Genomic DNA, 8332 nt, shown 5'->3' with positions numbered 1-8332 from the left:
CCTTCAGGCCAGCCAATGAGCACGTCTCGGACTTCTTTCTCTGCACTCAGCTGGGGAAAACTCTCTACTTTTAAATGACTCTCCTCATTAGGCCAGGCCCACCCTTTTGCCATAGCATCGTAATGAGATGTCATTTTCACAACTGCCATCAACTCTAACAGGGATTACATGAGACACTCCCTCAACCTGTGGGAATTCTGCTGACCACAGCATGTGCGATTTTCCCTCCGAAGTGAAGGACATGTTGTTTCTCAAATCCCCCCAGCAAAAAGAAAAGAGAGTGATCCTACTCTCAACATTTACTCGGTTATTTCACCATATATTGGAGTTCAGAGAAAGACAAAGCAAACGAGCTGCTCAAGTCTGAAAACTCAGCAGCTCTATCACTCCCCGTGATCTAATGGATCTAATGCTGCTGCAAGTGTTGACGGCAGATCAATCCTGTGGAGCACACAGATGAGTATCCTAGCAGGCGCTCCTGAGATACGGAGTTTGAAAGAAAAAGTATCTCTTTAACAATGAATATTCTAATTTAAAAAGAAGAGAAAAGTACACTTGCCTTTCAGAGAAAACTTAATATGTACAATTGGAACACCAAGTAACCAAAGAATGTAAGCTTGTTAATATTATGTTCACAAGTGCTTTTTGATGTGCCTAACTGTAAGTCTGGGAGACAAGAATTACTCCACCAGTATATGTGAAACAGTCCCTAGAAGATCCTTAAGGTACAAGTGAATTATATGAATAGTTTTATCCCACCTCCTGTTAGAGGGCTTCCCCTGCCTCAACCTCAAACTATAGGGGATTACTAATAACCATACGACCAAGAATTAAATATTGCAAACATGGTACATGTTTCTAGTCTGTAAGCCAGTACTACTCAGAAATAGACAACTTTGACTTTCTGTCTTAGGAGTAGCCCTGACCATGAGTGGAGAAGGAAAATCTCAACTCACTTTTTAGTTGAGAGTTCTATATATTCTTGATACTAGCCTTTGATCGAATAAATGCTTTGCAAATATTTTCTTCTAGTGTGTAGTTTGTCTTTTTATGCTCTTAACAGGGTCTTTCATAGAGTGAAAGTGTTTAATTTTGATGAGGTACAATTATCCCAATAATTTCTTTTATAAATCATGCTTTTACTATTAAGTCTAAAAACTTTTACCTACCCCGAGGTTCCTAAGTTTTTCTCATCTTTTTTCCTAAATGTTTTCTAGTTTTACACTTAAGTTAATGATTCATTTAGAGGATATATATATATTTAGTCACAAGCCATCTGTGAAAAGTTGCTGGGTCACAGAACGGGTGATTGAGCCTGACACCATAAAGAACAATGGCAACATTGCCTGTGCTCAAACATGAAAGTCATAAGCTAGGATTTTTCTTTATGTTGGCTTTATCAAGTGTGGGTTTTGTTTGTTAACCTATAAAAAAATTCTAACGTCAATATTTGTATGCAGAATTTTACAATGACATTTAGAAGAAATATAAATCAGTAAAGAAATCTTCACCTATGTAATGAGTAATGTTTGCTAAAGGAAACGTGATACATAACAGTATATGTAGGATGATCACAACTGGATATAAAGAAACAAACAAACAAAATTATCCATAAAAGACACACATAAACTGGTAACTGGGAAAAAATATGTGAAACATTTGCATGCCATTGGAGCTGTTCCTTAATATATATTGTCTTATTTAGATGTACACATTTCCTATATGTTATTTTTAGCAGCACATAGTCTTTAAAATGTTGAAAAAAATACATGAGATAACTGACATATTTCACTCTAGTTTTTTTTTTTTTTTTAATATGTTTTTATTGATTTTAGAGAGAGAGAAAGGGAGAGGGAGAGGGAGAGAGAGAAGGATCTATGACAGAGGAAACATCTACCAGCTGCCTCCTGCACTCCCCCTATGAGGGATGGAGCCTGAAACCCCAGCATGTACCCTGACTGGTATTGAACCGGCAACCTCTCAGTGCATGGGACAGACTCTCAACCAATGGAGCGAAACAGGCCAGGGCTCACTTAGTTTTTAAATTGTCTTTTAGAGTTAAATTTATCTGTCCAAATAATTTATTTCTAATAAACACGTAAGTAAAATATCAAATTTTGGTTAAGTATGCATGCTAAACAATATAACATTCAACTAACCAAAACCACATAATAAAAAAAACATCTGAAATTAATAAAGTTCTAAAATATATTACTAATATAAGGAATTATATTTAAGGAAGACTATTTCTTATTTATTTGTATACATTGTTACAAAAATCAGAATCTTTAATTCTTATTCATTAACTTGTATTTCTGTTAGAAATATGTTTCAAAACATTTAGTTGATATTTTGTCCTAAGTTCCAGAATGTTGAAACTTTAAAAAATTCCAATTTTGGTTTTATTTAACCCAAATCAAATCTAGATTTTAAAACTGTATTAAACTTTACTTCCCTTAAGTCCATTTAAGAATTATTTTGAATATCCCTTTAATAGTTTTCTATCATTGGTTTTCCTTTAATCAATTATGTACATATTAAATATGTCTCATATGTACTTTTCATTTTCCTGTATCTGCTTCTTTCTGCTTTTGTCTTGCTTGTCATTTTTTTTTTTAATATATCCTCCGGTGAGGATTTTATTTTTTATCCTCACCTGAGAACTTTTTTTTTTTTCTTTGCATTCATCTTCAGATAGAGCAGGAAGGAGAGACGGGAGATAAGAGAGAGAGAAACATCGATGTGTGAGAGACACATAGACCGGTTGCCACCCACACAACCCCAACTGGGGTGGGGACAAACTGCAACTTAGGTACGTGCCCTTAGTTGGAACCGAATCTGGGACTCTCCGGTCCACGGGCCTATGCTCTAACTCCTGAGCCAAACCAGCCAGGGGTTGCTTGTAATTTTTTAATGAAAGACATACTTTTCCAATTTAACTTTTTTATGCACATAAGCAATACCCTGAAAATGCCAAATACTTATCATACTTTATTGGGAGACTACAGATATTTTTTGACCATATAATGTTTAAAAATAAAACATCTTTGTAACAAAAGCTTCAGATCCATTTTTTATGGTATAGGTTACCATAGCACAATTTCAAATAAAAAAAGACATTTTATGACCATTAGTGTTTTTTCCCCCAAACATATTGAAAGAACTGAGAATATACTGGCATTACATTTAATATTTGCATTTAAAGAAATAGGTAACAACCCTGGCCGGTTTGGCTCAGCGGTTAGAGCGTCTGCCTGTGGTCCAGAGACACGTGGGTTCGGTTCCCGCTAAGGGCACGTACCTCGGTTGCAGTTTGTCCCCGGCCCTGGTTGAGTCGTGAGGGTGGCAACCACTCAATGTGTCCCTTTCACCTCGATGTTTCTCTCTCTCTCTCCCTCTCCCACTCTATCTGAACAAAAAATGGAAAAATGTCCTTGGGTGAGGATAAAAAATAAAAAAATAAAAAAAAAAAGAAATAGGTAACATAATGTAACAGTGTAAAATTTTATCGAGTTATCATTTTCCTCATTGGACAAAATATTGCTAGTTTTACTCTAACAGACCCACCATCCATATCTAATATAACATGTATAATTTTCTGCCCTTTTTTATTTTGCATAAAATATTTCATTTAAAGAAAAATAAAATACTTTGCTAAATATATTAAGCTCATATTCTAAGAAACCTGAGCTTTTAAACATCATGAATTTTCTTCTGAAATATGCTACAGAAAATAGCAGCAGCTAAATATTTCCCAGAGGATACCTATAATATTCCACTTTCATTGAGAGGAAATTTAAATTCTAAAAAAAACAGTTATTCCACTTCCGACAATATGGCCAAAGAAATCTGAAACACTAATGGAAAAAATATATGCACCCCTATGTTCATTGCAGTGTTATTTACAATGGCCAAGATCTGCAAGCAGCCCAAGTGCCCACCAGTAGATGAGTAGATAAAAAAAAAGCTGCCGGAAACTTACACAATGGACTACTCGGCCATAAAAAAAAAGAAAAAAGAAATCTTATCTTTGCCAACACCATGGCTGGACCTGGAGAGTATTATACTAAGTGAAATAAGCCAGAGAAACACAGACACCATATGATTTCATTGTATTCATGGTATGATTTTGTTGTTGTTGTTCTTCATAAAAGTTAACTGGAATTGAGCCAGATGAGACAAGACATTTAGGTTTGAATTTGGCTTCCATAATGTACGGCAGGAAAATGGAATATAAGTTTAATTTCTCTATAGTTACAAGTTGCCTCATCAGTACATGGAAGGGACAGCAAGTGGTCCATTCATCCCATTAATGATTACGTGTTAAGTGTTTGCTAACCTTTAAAATACCCTACATCTGTGAAAGTGGAGACATTTGGAAAACACGGCTACATGCCAGAGAGCCATCTGACGGGAATTTTCAAAATCTAATGGTAAAAGGTATCCGTAGGTGAGGTGGGCTGTATTTGAGAAACGGAAGCGGCAAGGAGCCCGGGTGCTGGGTCCAGCACGGGTCAGGATGAATTCGGGGACTCACAAAGCACGTGACTCCACCGGGTCCTTAGGAATGAAGAGGCTCAACTGGTACGTACCAGCCGTCTTCCTGGCCAACACCCGGCCTCCCTGGCCCGGGCTGAGACACGGCTCCCCGGCGAGGTGACAGCTCCCGAGCACTGTCTCCTTCCTGCCACCCAGGAGCTGCGGGGGCACAGCGCACGCGGCCCGACACGCCCGCCGGCCGAGGGGCTCTGCAGGCTGTTGCTGCTGCAACTGGCTGGAGGAGGCTGCGGCTCCCAGCTCCCATAATGCAGCGCACGGCGCCTCACTGGAGACCACCGGGCTAATGCGCCTGCGCGGGGCCCCGCAGGCCATTGCTCAGCTGGGAGCGTGGCCCCAGTTCAGGTGGCACCGACTTCGGTGGATGAGAAGGAACAACGCCAGCACAGGTTTTTATCATTGAGGAAAATTTTTAAAATCATTATTTGCAGTTGTTAATCATATGTTGGTATTTCATGCTTTGGAAGTGAACAGTCGAAGAGAGGTGAGGAAAGTCTGGGAACATTGTGATCAATGATGAACTGCCTGGGGTGTCTTCTGAGAGGGGCTAACCTTGTTGAGAGCAAGGTAACTGAATTTTTTAAAAAAAGACATAAAAAAAAAAAAAGTAGCATAGAACCACTGCAAAGATTCCTTTTAACCTATGTCTTACAAAGACCCACCCTCCAGCCCTGGCTGGTGTGGCTCAGCAGTTAAAGGGTGGGCCACTCAGGGGGGGTTCCCCCAGGACTGTGGTTCTCAACCTGTGGGTCGCCACCCCTTTGGGGGTCAAAGGACCCTTTCACAGGGGTCACCTGAGGCCATCGGAAAACATATTTTCGATGGTGATTCATAATAGTAGAAAAATTACAGTTATGAAGTAGCAACGAAAATAATTTTATGGTTGGGGGGTCACCACAACATGAGGAACTGTATTAAAGGGTCGCAGCATCAGGAAGGCTACGGGCCTACGCTGGTTGCGGCTGGGCCCTGGTTGGGGTCGTGTGGGTGGCAGTCAGTGGATGTGTCTCTCTCACATGGGATGTTTCTCTCTCTCTTCCTCCCTCTCTCTCTCCTGCTCTATCTAAAGATAAATGCAAAACTGTCCTCAGGTGAGAATTTAAAAAAAAAAAAAAGACCTACCCTCCAAGAGAATGTTCAGGAACAGATTTTTATGAACAGCAGCAGTAAGTTTAAAACAAGGATCATTAGATCAGTTGACTGTCAACCAGTTGGCAAGTAGTGGCAGTCCTACTGTGCAAATTGTGGCCTGTTCTCTTCTAACTGCACTAGTGAATGGACACTCAAGTTCAGGTGAAACTAGCAATACTGGACTCAGTGTGAACTTCCACTGTGGCTACAAAGGAGTACTTCAGGAAGAAGACCTTCATCAAATCTTTATGCTAACTTTTTAAGTTCTGTAGGGGTGTGGCAGGAGGGAAAACCTCACTGCTCAGATGTCTTTGAAATTTCAGCACTGCCTTGCACTTGCCAATGAACTTTTAGCTGGAACTTCCTCCAAATTGGGCAGACATTATTTATTTGTGTTTACATCCTCACAGAAAGTGGAGTTAAAGCCAACACTGTCCTGATGAGAGACACTTCTGAACAGCAATAATTTTTTCTTACAGTACAGGAAAATACCGGAGAAGATTCAGATATGGCACAAAATTCTCTTCGCTGCCTTGCCTAGGTAGCTTCTCTTCATAGACCTGTCTTCCCCCATGAAAGAAAGCACACTTCATTGCAAGATTAGTGAACATAATCGATGGAATTAAAATAGAAGATTCTTAAGTTATGGGCATGTTCAGTATTATTAGTAACTGGGTAACCATATTAAATATATATATAATTTTTTTTTAATCTTCACCTAAGGATATGTTTTCATTGATTTTTAGAGAAAGAGGAAGGGAGAATGAGAGAGAGGAACAATGATTGTTTGCCTCCTGTATGTACCTCCACTGGGGATAGAACCCACAAATTAGGTGTCTTCCCTAACAGGAATTGAACCTGCAAATTTTTGAGCCACCTGGCCAGGGCTCCCTCAAAATATTTTAACTGCCATCCCAAATGAACTTTTTTCCTCCTCAGTTAACTGCCTCAGACACATCACTTGTTTTTTGGTTGAAATGCCACATTGGAAGAAGTCTTGATAAAGATGACATGATATACATGGAAGTATATGACAAATTGCTGGAGTCCTATCTAACATATAGCCAAAAGGACATACATTTTCATAAAGTGTTTTGTTTCCCAAAATGTAATTCAAGTTTTAAAATCCTATATTCAGTGCCACCAAGCTACTCCAGATGGCACTAAGAATTTGACTGCAATGGTATGGCCTCTCATGAGGAAGAAAAAATAAGTGAACACCAAGAGAATAAACAAGATCAGTTTTCAGATCAACTAGTCAGTGTAGTAAATGCTAGGAAAATTACTGCAGAACACTGTATACCTCTTCTGACAAGGTACACATAGTACAAAGAAACCCCATAGAGCAAAGACTTATCTATTCACAATGTGCTGAAGAGTACTTTAAGTGCTGAAATACTTTAAACAACCCCACCCCATTTCCCAGCACATTGGAGTAAATGCACAAAAAATACACATAATTGCATTCCTTCACTTGTGTTGGAGCCCAAGGACTATAGCATAGATTACAGAGAAATTATGGGAAATTTGGTATGAGAAATTATTTGACCCATATCAATAAAAACTTGGAATAACCAGTTTTCAAATGTCTGTTGTGAAACTTGATTTTTTGTAAACTAATGTTTTAATGGTTAAAGTCATAAACAATAAATCACAATGCCTATTTTAAAAAGCACATGCCTATAAAATGTATGTAAACATTAAATAATATAGTTAGCACAATTATAGTTCCCAGTACATAATTCTCACCAAATATTATTTTAATATAAAGTTGTGACCCTGCCCGGCCAGTGTGGCTCAGTGGATTGAACGTCATCCCATGGACTGAGAGGTCCTGGTTAGATTCCCAGTCAGGGGACATGCCCGAGTTGCGGGCTTGACCCCTAGTGGAGGGCATGCAGGAGGCCACCGATTGATGTTTCTCTCTCACATCAATGTTTCTATCTCTCTCTCCCTTCCTTTCTCGCCATGAAATCATTTTTTAAAAATAAATAAATAAAAGTTGTGACCATATGGGAAGAAGAACCTTCATATCTATGCTGGAATCTCAACTGCCACTTGTGTTACTTAAAAAAAAAAGGTAAATGTTAGCATGGTCAATGAAAATACCCCAACTATGTGGTGAACCTAAAGATGGCAGTTCCAAACTGTCTTTTTAAATGGCCTTGAGTCTGCAAGGAGAGGCTGATTTAGCCTTCAATTGTGAACAGTTACATAAAAAAATTTAACTAACTAAACCAGACTATATAAACTCTTAAAAGGAGAATTAATAGCTTAGAGTTATCACTTGACATATTTTATTACTCCTTTCCATTCCCGAAAGGTAATTATTCCATTGTAATGTTTGAATTCCACTTATAAATGCTGTTTATAAGACTATAAAGACTCTTTTTTTCTTTCTGTAATCTCTCTTCTCTTTTTGTCTTGGCAGTCATTTCCGTCTCTCACTGTGAAAAGAGACCGACCTCAGCAATATGTGGTGAGACAAGATTTTTTTAAAAATCGAATACTCTCTAAAATTAAGTAAGGTAGTTTTAGTGTTAATTACTTCTAATTACTCAGACTTTTCCTTGAAATGCATCCAATGAATTGAAGAGTAGTTGGCTTGAAATTAGAGAGTGTTTGAAAGTGTTCTCTTTTGAAA

General features: G+C 38.5%; 1 pseudogene; it reads left to right on the top strand.

The window, feature by feature from the left end:
* Window positions 1-4843: 4843 nt before the first annotated feature.
* On the top strand, window positions 4844-7224 carry LOC118643993 (annotated as a pseudogene).
* Window positions 7225-8332: the final 1108 nt, after the last annotated feature.

The sequence above is a fragment of the Molossus molossus genome, unplaced genomic scaffold, assembly GCF_014108415.1.
Source record: "Molossus molossus isolate mMolMol1 unplaced genomic scaffold, mMolMol1.p scaffold_m16_p_4, whole genome shotgun sequence".
NCBI classification, from domain to species: domain Eukaryota; kingdom Metazoa; phylum Chordata; class Mammalia; order Chiroptera; family Molossidae; genus Molossus; species Molossus molossus.
The sequence above is the reverse complement of the archived record's forward strand: the minus strand, read 5'-3'. Positions and strand labels throughout refer to the sequence as shown.